This window comes from Mastigoproctus giganteus, chromosome 2 (assembly GCF_048544385.1).
Source record: "Mastigoproctus giganteus isolate SK-2022 chromosome 2, ASM4854438v1, whole genome shotgun sequence".
NCBI classification, from domain to species: domain Eukaryota; kingdom Metazoa; phylum Arthropoda; class Arachnida; order Uropygi; family Thelyphonidae; genus Mastigoproctus; species Mastigoproctus giganteus.
Genome location: NC_143576.1, coordinates 255,096,166 through 255,108,609, shown reverse-complemented (window position 1 = coordinate 255,108,609; position 12,444 = coordinate 255,096,166). Strand labels below are relative to the sequence as shown.

The following is a 12,444-nucleotide window of genomic DNA, read 5'->3' as shown; positions in this document are numbered from 1 at the left end:
GAGTTGTGATATGCTCAATAACAGTACTGAAAGGATAAAACTTAATGATGTGATAATCAAAAGAGACATGGTTGGTATACTTTGTTGAAATTTTCCGGAACTGGAAAATTTACATTCCATTCAGGTTTCTATTGTTATAGAGTGCGAGGTTTTAATTTTGGATACCAGTAGATAGTGATTACTGTTGAGCAGATTGTCAAGCACTGTCCACTCTATACTTGGAGAGAGATGATCAGAGAGCAGACTGAGAGATCTATTGTAGAAGTGTGACCCTCTACAAAAATAAATGTAAGTGGGGTATTGTAACCAGTATTCAATGGTGTTAAATTCTGTCTGCCTGTCCAAAAGCATTTCAATGAGCTGTCCTCATTGGAGAGGGAAGAACCCTATAATGGATGATTCTACTAATAAACAGTAAGGAGATGGCAATTGCACAACAAGGTCTTCCAGTTCCTAAATTGTAGAAGGATGATTGGGTGGAAGGTAGATCAAAACAAGTGTCAAGGCAATGCCAATCATAATATGTGTCACAACGGGAGTATAGCTGTCCACTCCACGAACACTATTTGTTAACAGCTCTGTCTTGCCTAAAAAGCATATCATTTTTAATTGAGGAAGATACCTGATGTATTAAATTTGTCTCTTGTGAGCATATGCCCACAGGATAATAACAATTAAATTAGCTCGTAGATGTCATCAATGTTGCTGACAAAGTCTCTAAAGTTCCACAGTATAATGTGGTGCACTATTTTATTTTGATGGATGAGGATGGTTCTGAGTGTTTTTTTAATCCCAAACTGTTTATGGTGATCCAATGTTCATGTCATCTTTTGCTTGAAGATCTAGAACCAGTTCATTTGAGCTAGCACTGCATTGTTATCGATATCCATGTTTATTAATATATTACTGTTTGCTTTCTTAGTTGGAGATGAAGCAGTTTACAGTTTTATAATTTTGAAAGTTTGTAAGGTGCAATTGGCAAAACTGTAACTGGAGTACTGTTAACTCTGTTTACCATCTTCTGTTTCTTGGGAGTCTGTTCCAAAGATGATGAAAGCATTCATCAGGCCTAATTTTATTTTTATTTTTAATTTAGATAAAGAGTTTTTGTAGATTACTACTTAATATACGTAAAACTGTTATTTCTTTCGAATCTTTCGTTTTTGTATAGAGTAGTAGGGAATTCAAATTTTTAATTGTGGTAACTAGGTAGCTCTAACGTATAATTATATAGCATAATACACATCACTGCATTTAGGTTTCTATTAGATAGTGTAGTATTCACAATTAATTAATTAAATTTATTGATCTTATTAATTTAAAATATCATACCCCAGACTAGAGCAGCAGAGCAATGGGCACAAAGTGTCAGGAGTGCTGTGACTCGGGGGAGAACTGAGGGGGGAGGGCGATTCTCCAATGCATAACAGCCTAAAAAAATGTGCATCTTGTGAAATGTTTACCAAACTCTCTGGAACAGAACATGATCTAGCCAAGGAGAATGTCTTTGTGTATGCCAGGTTCAGAAAGCATCTAGAAATTAGGCATCAACCCAACATTCTACTGGGCGTCTATGAGAGCTTGAGGTGTAGGATAGATGCCCTCAAAGAAATTAATATGAGGGGCCCATAAAGCTCTCAGCTGCCCAACTCAACGCCAGAGCTCACTCCTGGGCATCAGGCAACACAGCGGCAATCTCCAAGGCAGAATGCGCTGGTCCCAAAGGAACTAGTTATTGTTGGTGACTATTGTCAGGGAGACGGGGAATATATTGTGTAAAAAGGATAGATGGAACAGGACCAGGGTATGTCTGCCAGGGGAAAAAGTTGATGACGTTGTAAAGCATATATCATCTTTTAAGGGCACAAAAGGTGATATTGTTGTACACGTTGGCACCAATGACATTAAGAGCAGGAGATCTACAGATTTACTTAACCAGTACAGGTCAATGTTGCAAAAAAAGTCATGAGTTGGGGTTAAATTTGAAAATGTCTGAAATTCAGCCCAGACACGATAGGAGGGAGTACATAATGAGAGCCTTGTCAATCAATTCGGCCCTGGAGGGAATGTGTAAGGCTCAAGGGGTAGAAATTTTTTTCAGCGTGGTCTGTGCTTGTTAACAGGAGAGACTGCTTCTACAGGAATGGAATACACTTAAATAGAAAGGGTGCAAGAATATTTGCTGATGCTATCAAGGCAGTGTTGGGTCGGAAAACTGCTAGCTTAGGGGGATTCACAGACTAAAAGGTTAAAAGTAGCCGCAAGCAGAGGTGAAGGTGATTCTTGCACAACTTCTATTAGAATAAGAAGCGACCTAGAGCGAGGAGTGCTAGGGGTTTCAGGGACTAATGGCAGTCATCATGAAACAGGTGGGTATATGGGATGTGTCAGGGTAACTAGGAATAGGTGCATGTATGCTTGCATGTATACCAATGCTAGAAGAATAGTAAATAAATTTGATGAATTTGAAGTGTGGTCAAGACATCAAAGGCAGATATTGTTGGGATATCAGAGACGTGGTGTCACACTGATATTAGGAATGCAGAATTGGAATTTGGGGAGTACAATGTGTACAGAAAGGATAGACAGGATAGGAAGGGCGGAGGTGTCATGCTGTTAATTAAGGAAAACATAATATCAAACGAAGTGCATCCACAGTTGATATAGATGAACAGTGCACTGTTGGGTCAGTTTGGTGTGACATAAGCACTGTGAAAGCAAAAATAAGAGTAGGAGTGTGTTATAGGCCTAGTGACTCGAATGAGTACAATGAACAATTGTACAGAGAAATAGAGTGGGCTAGTAAATCAGAATGTCTTATAGCTCGAAGACATGATGACAGATGGACTAAGAAAATAACAGAATGGTACCCAAGAGGAGATAGAAGAAAACCTGGAAGACAAAGGCGGAGATGGATAGATGAAATTCATGAGTTTTTGAGTAGTAAATGGATGGCCAGTGCTCAAAACAGAAGGAACTGGAAAGTTGCTGGAGAGGCCTTCATCCTGCAGAAAAATGGCTGATGATGATTGAAAATGGCTGATGATGATGATGTCTTATAATGGGGGATTTTAACTTCCCAGATATTGACTGGAACTTGTGGGTTGATCACTCACACACTAGTAAGACTTTTGTGGATTAATTGGATGATTGTTTTCTGCAGCAGCATGTTCGAGAGACAACCAGAGAGGGTAATACTCTTGATCTGGTTATCAGCAGTGATCATTCATGTATTAAGAATTTGCAGATAAAGGAACCACTAGGTGGCAGTGATCACAGTGTACTGATGTGGGATTTACTTAAAGATATAATTACCATCAGGGATAAAGGAAAGGGTTTTTGCTTCCGTAAAGGTGAGTAAGAGGACAGTGGTCTGACAATTTTTAAATTCTGTACAGTGGGATCAACTGACGATGCTACCAACAGTAAATTCTAAGTGAGAAGCATTCAAGGAATTAATCGTGGAAGCTACTAAAAGTTTCATACCTATTAAGAAATATTGTTCAAGGTTTAGGCCTAAATGGTTATCAAATGAACTAATGAAACTCGTAACAGAGAAGAAAAATGCATGGGATGCATATAAATTATCAAGCGACCCAGAAGCCTATGGCAGATATAAGCTAGTCTGTAATCAGGTCATAAAGGAGGTTAGGCAGGCGAAGGCAGATTACGAGAAATCTTTGGCAAAGGATGTTAAGAAAAACAGCAAGGATTTCTTTACTTATATAAACTCTAAAGGAAGGGGATGAATCTGATTGGTCCACTTGATATGGATTGTTCGACTGTTGATGATCCTGCTCAGATAGCAAACAAACTGAATGAGTATTTTGCATCTACATTCACACACGAGGAGTTATTAAGGTTTGAAAATGGCAGAAAGTTATCAAATTGTAGCAGGGTGCTTAATGATTTTGTAATAACTGAGAGCAAAGTAGAGGAGAAATTGTTGAAGTTAAACATAAGAAAGGCACCTGGGGTGGATGGGATCTATCCAGTTATATTAAAGGAGGCGGCAAAGCAACTAAGCAAACCATTAGCCATAATTATGAGAGTATCCTTGGACTCAGGGGAGGTTCCCACGGACTGGAGATGTGCAAATGTATTCCCAATTCACCAAAGGGGATCGCAGGGTGACACGGGTAATTACAGACCAGTTAGTTCAACTTCTGTTCTGGGTAAAATAATGGAGTCAGTGGTTAAAGATGCATTGCAGGATCATCTAGACAAGATTGCAGCAATAATTCGGACACAGCATGGGTTTGTTTAGGGAAAGTCTTGTCTGACAAATTTGATAGGATATTATGATGTGGCTACAAAGAAACTGGATGCAAAAAATAATTCTGATATCATATATTTGGATTTCAGGAAAGCTTTTGACACTGTTGCGCATGGAAGACTATTGTGCAAATTGGAGCAGAATGGTATTAAGGGTGCTAAGGATAAAAGGATGGTTGAGTGGGAGAAGACAGAGGGTGGTAATCAATGGGTGCTGCTCTTCATGGACTAATGTTATTAGTGAAGTTTGTTTGTTTGTTTGTTATTTGGTTTTTAGGAGCATTAGCAACTAAGGCCATATTGCTCCGGGAATATGCGGTGATCATTCCCTTGACCTTTCCACATCCTCCGTATTTTGTGGCCACGGGCTCGAACCTGGTCTGATCAAGAAGTGTGTGCTACACACTGTTGCTCCTTCCCACCTGGTTATGGAGGCGCCATTAGTGAAGTCCCACATGGTTCGGTGATGGGTCCCCTATTGTTTTGTATATTTATCAATGATATTGATGAAGGTATATCAGGCTTAGTGTCAAAGTTTGCAGATGATACAAAGGTTGGCAGGGTTTTTAATGACAGTAATGGCAGTGTGCTACTGCAACAGGATCTAGAAAATTTGGGCAAATGGGCTTAGAAGTAGCAACTGAAGTTTAACCTTGACAAATGCAAAGTACTGAAAATGGGTAGAAGTAACCCCAGAGAAACGTACCAACTGTGTTTTACTACACTTAAGGTGGCAGAAAATGAAAAAGACCTGGGAGTAATTGTGCAGTCAGATATGAAGTTTTCTGAGAAATGCAGACAGGCTGCCAGGGCAGTTCATGGGGTTTTGTCAATGATATATAGGAATTTTGCTAGTAGGGAAAAGGAGGTGATTGTCCTCTGTATAAGGCAATGGTCAGGACACGCCTTGAGTACTGTGTACAGTTCTGGAGGCCTTAGGAAAGATGTAGATTTGCTTGAGCGTGTACAGAAAAGGGCAACAAGATTGGTGAGGGGAATGAAAGGATCCTCTTACCAAGAGAGGCTTAAGTTCTGCAAATTGTAGTGGCTGGAGACTAGGCACCTGGGCGGTGATCTTATTGAGGTGTATAAGGCCTTGAATGGGTTGAGCACGTTGAATTCTGATGGGATCCTTCTACTTGTTCAGATTGCGAACCTAAGGGGCATAAATTGAAATTAAGAAAAGGCAGATGTAGAATAGATGTGCGGAAATTTGCCTTTAGCCAGCGGGTGGTTAATTGCTGGAACCAACTTCCATCTGTTGTGGAAGTTGATAGGTTAAATAAGTTTGTTTGTTTGTTATTTGGTTTTTAGGAGCATTAACAACTAAGGCCATATTGCTCTGAGGATATGGGGTGGTAATTCCCTAACCTTTCTGCATCCTCTGTATTTGGTGGTCACGGGCTCGAACCTCGGTCTGGACAAGAAGCGTGTGCTACGCACTGCTGCTCCTGCCCACCTGGCTACGGAGGCGCCAGGTTAAATAAATTTAAGGAGGAACTGGACAGGCATTTGGAGGGAATGACGTAATTTTTTTTTGGCTGATGCTGCATAAGCTCATACACTTGCTTTCTTGCATCACATGCCACTACTACTACTAATCTGCAATGGGTATAGAGAAAGTGGTGGTGGAGGGGGGGGGGGAGAATGAGACTTCAGACTGTGTTACAGCTGATTGATATTTTTGAGAAACTGCATAATTTGCTTCTTGGTATGTAATATTCTACTCTATCCTATACTACTGAATTTTTTTTTTATCTATTTTTCAGAGTTCACAGGATTTGGAGTAGGCCAGATACTGACCTTGTAATTTGGATACTGCGGTATTTTGGCATTGCAGTCCATTTGCGTATGTGCTTTTGACCCACAGTTTGGGTAGACTGACCTTCTCAACAAACCATTGTTGAGTGATCAAATTTTTGGCACCTGTAATATCTTATAGGATTTGGTATACAAGGTTGTATTCAGCACTTGAGATAACTGGCTTTGACACAGAATGGTAAGATGGGTGTACTCAATGTCAGGATGATGTTGCAAGTGGGCATAAGATCACCATCTCTCCTGATCATGATGCATTTGACTTATATAACTTGTTGAGTTACACAGGATCAGTTCTGGGACGAGTTAACCATCTGTGACATTCATCAGGTCCCACTCTGCAATTACCCCTTTGGAGGTATTTAATGCTACACATGGGGTAATCTGTATAGGCATTCTGCCAAAGGTTAATAGTTATAGCAGAGTCTTAGAATGCTTATGATTTGAAGTTCCGACATAAATTGTCAGATATCAGTCTTTTCACTGTTTTCAGTAAACCTTTCACATTTTCTAAGCACTTCTGTGTAAGAAATGGAAATAGATTACTCAGTTTTGTCCAATAGAGAATGCAAGATAAGGAACGATGGACATTCCTGTTGTGTGTTCGTGTTTAGGCTTTTTGACTGTGATGTATCATAGCTAGTTTTGTTGACAGTGCATGATGAGTGCCTAGGCTGCTCAAGTGGAGGGTAATTGTTGTATTTCATGGTTTGCTCCTTTTTGTACTGGAGAATTAACTTTCCCTCTTAGGTTTCTGCCATGGGGAGAAGGAGCAGTGCCAATAGTAGGCTGAGCAGTTGAAAGAGTTAGTTGGTTAGTTGTTGTTGTTGTTATTTGGTTTTTAGGAGCATTAGCAACTAAGGCCATATTGCTCTGGGGGTATGCGGTGGTCATTCCCTGATCTTTTCGCATCCTCCGTATTTGGTGGTCAAAGGCTCGAACCCCGGTCTAATCAAGAAGCGTGTGCTACGGACTGCTGCTCCTGCCCACCTGGCTACGGAGGCACCTAGTTGGTTAGTAAAGCTTGTAATAATATTAAAAAAAAAAAAAAAAAAAGATAAATTTCCTTCCTTTCCTACTTGAGACTATTTTTAAGTAGAGAACTAGCTTTAAAAATGAACTGCTGAGTTAAAAATACACAACTTAAAAAGAACTTTTATTGCTAAGCAAGATTGCTAAATAATTTACACTGGGATCAACAGTTCTTAGTATACATTAAGTTATAGTATTTTATTTTGATAGTGAAGAGGGTAGTTCTAAGCACTGACATCTGCATCATGCTTTCTTGTTTGAAGATGTTGAAAGGACAGTCTGTAGCCAAATTTGAAATGCCTTGTGTTATAAGAAATTGTGGATATAATTAGGAAGAATTCCATAACTTCATGCTTTATTGTATGCCTTTTCAATAGCACCCCAGGGGTTCACATCTGGTGAGTATGGGCTTGGTCTTCTCTTTCACAGTGATTTCCTTCTACTTCTCTCTCTCAGGGTAACTCAGAAATTTTTGTTTTTTGGCTGGTGTAGCATAAACCTCAGGCTTCCATGCACCATATGGCTAATAACATCAAAACAGACCATGAAGTCATGTTCTTTTTGGAGAAAGGCATCACATGCATTGTTCTATGAGCGTTTTTCCTGAAACCACACTGTTCTGGACTGAGGTTATTACTGTCCAAAAACTATGTTAGACAAGCATTAATAATTTTTTTTCCATAACTTTTCTAGAGAGCTTGTTAAAGGTAATGGATGGTAGTTGTGTGGGTCTTAGAGATCCTTTCCCAGTTTTAGGAATTAGAATTACTGCATGATGCCAACTATCTGGAAACTGATTTTTTATGAAGATTTTGTTATATAGTTCTAGTAATGCTATTTGGGATTGGTCATCAACTTTCTTTAATATCATATAGTGAATCTGGTTTGGTTCTACTACACTTTGCTGCTTTGTCTGTGATAGTGCACATTTTAATTAAACAGAAGGTTGTACTGTTCATCATTTGTTGTGGAAAAATTCAGTTTTTGTCTTGATTCTTGCCTTCTATATTTGAAATATAGAAGTATATGAGGTAGTTGTAGTATTAGGGAGTTGAGGTAGTTTTTGGTGATGGGTTTGCCCAGTGCATTGGCTATTTCTGAAGGCTCTCTGCAGTGACTTATCAGAGTTGGATTAATCTGATGTTGGCCATATATTTTGCTGATTTTACTCCATACAGTTTGAGATGGTGTGAACTTGTTGGTGTGGATGCAAATTTCATCCAAAATGCTCTTCTGCTGATTCTTCTAATGTACCCAGCTCTTGCTCATGCTTTTCTAAACAATATGAGGTTTTCTGTAGTTGGGTACCTTTGAAAAATAGTCCAGATTTTGTTTCTCTCATTTAGCCTGTAAACATTCTTCAATCCACCATGATTTGAGATGAGCTGAGAAGTGTGTCAGTGTTTTTGGAATAGTCTGATCAGCAGCTTGAATTAGCTTATTTGTTTCATATTGTACTGTTGCATCTAATGGTTTTTGCTTGATAATATCCACATTTAATTTTGCAATAGCCTTAAACATTTCTCATCTAGGTTTTCTATATGACTGACAAGCTGTTCCTAATGTCATGGTAATGATTATCAGATAGTGTGCATTACTGAGAGGATCACTGTGTACTGACCAATCAAGTATTGGAAATACTGTTGGATAATATAAAGAGAGGGAGGTCAACTGCTGTGCTATTTATTAATGAAAAATGTATGCATGCTATCATTCACCAAGGTTAAGTCATTCTCTTCTATCCATTTTTTAATTTTGCATCGTTTCTGGTCTATGGTTGTGTTACCGCCAAAGAGGATGTATCTACTAAGGTCTCTGGCGAGGGGATATGAATTACTAAGTTTTCTAAATCTTGTAGTAATTTGGTGGAATGTAAATTGTTACTACTGTTATGAGGGATTTAGTGGCTATATGTACTAAACCCTTCAAGGGTTGTGTTTAGTGGGACAATCTGAGAAAGAATATTGTAATTTACTAGTATTACTGCACCACGATGGGCCACGTTGTCTGTCTTTATATTTTATATATTGTATAGTTCTTTACTAAAGGAGAGTATTGTGGTCTGAGATAGGATTCCTGTAAGCAAAGATACAGAAGAGCATGCTGTGCAATAAGGTTATATCATTAATGTCTGTGAGGAATCCTCTGCAGTTTTAAAGATTATAGTTTCCATTATTCAGTTGTGGAGGAGCTTTCAGACCTTTTCCTGAAAGCTGTTTTAGATTTTTCAATCTTAGGTTCCCCTTTTTGGGGAAATATAGTTTACTGTATCCATCTCTTCCTCCACAAAAATCTCTAGTACTGATTCATCTACTTGATTTGTCATTTCTGTCTCCATTTCTTCAGTTAGCTATTGGCCTATGATGTTACATTTTTCTTTCTGATTTTCCTTTTTGAGTGTTCTGCATCAAGAGGGATGGATAATGGTGAATTATTCAGTTTCTCTTAAAATTGTGGCTGGAATGGTATAAGTAATTCTCGTGCCCAGTAATCCTAGGTATAACCTCCATGCACAAGCACATGGTGGTGACCACCCAGGTGTGAACCAACATAAGCAGGGGTCGAGGTGTGGCACCCACACCACATGGAGGAATGCCGAACCTCTGTGTTACCAGGCAGACTAGGTGGTAGATGACTCTCATCAACCAGTGCAATACCACCACTTTGCTTATTGGAATCTTGAAGTGGTGGAACTTATGTTTAGTCTCCAGAGCTAAGTGTCAGTCAACCCTTCCCCATCTCTCTTCCATCATGCAGAATGATTGATGACTTTTGAGGTTATGATGAACATTGTGGTGAAATCCAATCTTCCTTTCATTTCGAGGGTACAGCTCTAAAACGGTGTTCGCAGGCTGGCTGCTAGTTAGTACACCGGACTGAACCTATTGGTAACTCTCTAGGAGGCTTCCGGATCAGCTAGTGTATAATCTTGCTACCTCTACTCTGCCAGATAATGACTGGAGGGAGTCCGAGTAGTGTATATGCGGGGGGCATTGTCGAGGCCATGTTATGTCAAGGATCTGGGTATATTCTTACTGTGTGTACGCCACATCCAAAAATTTCATTACTTCATACAGCATGTCCCATCTGCTTTTTCTTACTATTGAATATAGACCACGAATTGCCAAACTAATAGAGCAAGCTTATCTGTGAAAAGATATAAACCTCCCAAACACTTCCTAATTCATTTCACAAATATACGTGGTCTCAATTCTAATCTCAACGATGTCCATTTCCACTTGCAGTCTGCCAAACCCCATGTACTTTTTCTGACAGAATCTCAGATATCGGTTGATTCAACTACTGCTCATCTCAGTTGCCCAAATTATTCGCTGCATGATTCCTTTCGCCTCAAAGGTGGTACTTGTGCATATGTCCGTTCCGATATTCCCTATCAGAGACTTGGTAATTTGGAATCTCCTCTTTCAATTTTCTCTGGCTTAAAATCTCTCTACCTCATTGTGTAAAATTTATCTGTTGTCTGTACTGTTCTCTCCCAACTCTACTAATCATTTAGAGCTCTTTGACTTCCTCTCTTTGCAACTTGACTTTCTCCAGTCCAACTTTCCTAACAGTGAGGTAATTTTCCTTGGTGATTTTAATGTTCACAACTCCAGCAGGCTTCCGTTTTCTAGTCACACCGACCTAGCTGGTCGAGATGCTGAGGCTTTAGTAATTAGTAATGACCTTGCACAAATTGTTCATTTACCTACAAGAATACCGGACAATCCTAACCATACAGCCAACACGCTTGATCTTTTTCTCACAACCCTTCTAAGTACACGGTCGAAGGGAGAGGTCCTTTAGGCACCTCGGATCACAATTTGGTGATTGTCTTTTCTCCAATGGAGCCTTTATCTCATGGCTATTCCCAATGTCGTATTGTTTGGCATTACAAGAATGCAAAATGGGATGACCTGCGAGATTTCTTTTCTTCTTTTCCTTGGTCGGATTACTGTTTCAAAACTTCTGATGTGACCGTTTGCTCAGATCATGTCGGTAATAATAATCTTAAAGACTGTAGACTTGCTGACAATGATAATTTATTCTCACTAGATGTTACCTCGTTATATATGAATGTAAACATTGAATACACATTAGATATTATTTGGGATATGTTAAATAAAAACTTGATACCGATTAACTATATGAAGCTACCTATTAAAGAAATTTTTCACTTGATTAAACTGTTAGTTGAGGCCAACTATATCACCTTTCAAGATAAGGTGTACAAACAATTTTTTGGATTGCCAATGGGTTTGAGCCTGAGTGGCTTAATGTCAGAGATCTATCTCTCAACGATTGAGCATATACATTTGACGCCTTTTCGACCCCATATCACATACTATGGGAGGTATTTAGACGATGTTCTAGTTATTACTGATAGTAGTACTATCCAAGACATTTTACATTCGTATAATAATATTCATTCTAGACTCAAATTTACATTGGAAAGGGAGAATACGGATACAAAGTCATTAAACTTGCTAAATTTCATGCTTACTCGGGACTCAAATAAAATACAATTTAGCATCTATCGAAAACCTATAAACACCGGTATGCTTCTACATTATAATAGCTATCACCCGTTCACCTACAAAAGATCGATTATCTTTAATCCATTTCTAAATGCCTATAAATATTCAACAACAAAATCTGCTTTGGGCTCAGAAATACAAATATTAACTAGCAGGTTCTTAAACAGGGGTTATCCTCTTGCCACAATAAACTGAATTAGGGTACAGGCTAAGGTTAGGATACAAAATACTACGCCAACCAACAATAATAATATCAAAAAATACTTTATTTCTGTCCCATATGTTGAACAGTGGCACAAACAGCTTAATAGATTCTTTAAAGATACCGAATTTAAAATTGTGGCCAGGCCAATACGGAAATTACACACTATACTGAACAATCGCTCGGTTCTTTCCGCGTTCGCAACGCAAATTAATGATCTGGTATACAACACTTCTTGCGGTGATTGCGACTCATCTTACCAAGGTTCGATGCGATTTTCTCTGAATATTCGTGTAAATCAACATGAAGCCTCAGTTCATGCTTCTTGTTCAGCAGCGTCAGAATTAGCCTTTCATGCCATTAACGAAAAACATACCTTTTTATTTAACGAGGCCAAAATACTTAATGTTCAACGTAATTATGCGCGACTATTAATTGCAGAAACCGTAGAAATTAAATTACACGAGAATTCTGTTAATGTTCGGCGGCCATATTTGATCTCCGATGTGTGGACCTTTAAGCGCATGTGCGAAGACAAATAATCACTCTTTAAGTTTCAGGTTCAACCCTATTCGGTAA

The 12,444-nt window shown here is 38.9% G+C and overlaps 1 protein-coding gene across 1 annotated transcript in view; it reads right to left on the bottom strand.

The window, feature by feature from the left end:
• The window catches only part of LOC150090395 (RNA helicase Mov10l1-like), a 230,447-nt gene that overhangs the window by 51,047 nt on the left and 166,956 nt on the right, over positions 1-12,444 (bottom strand). The window lies entirely within an intron of this gene.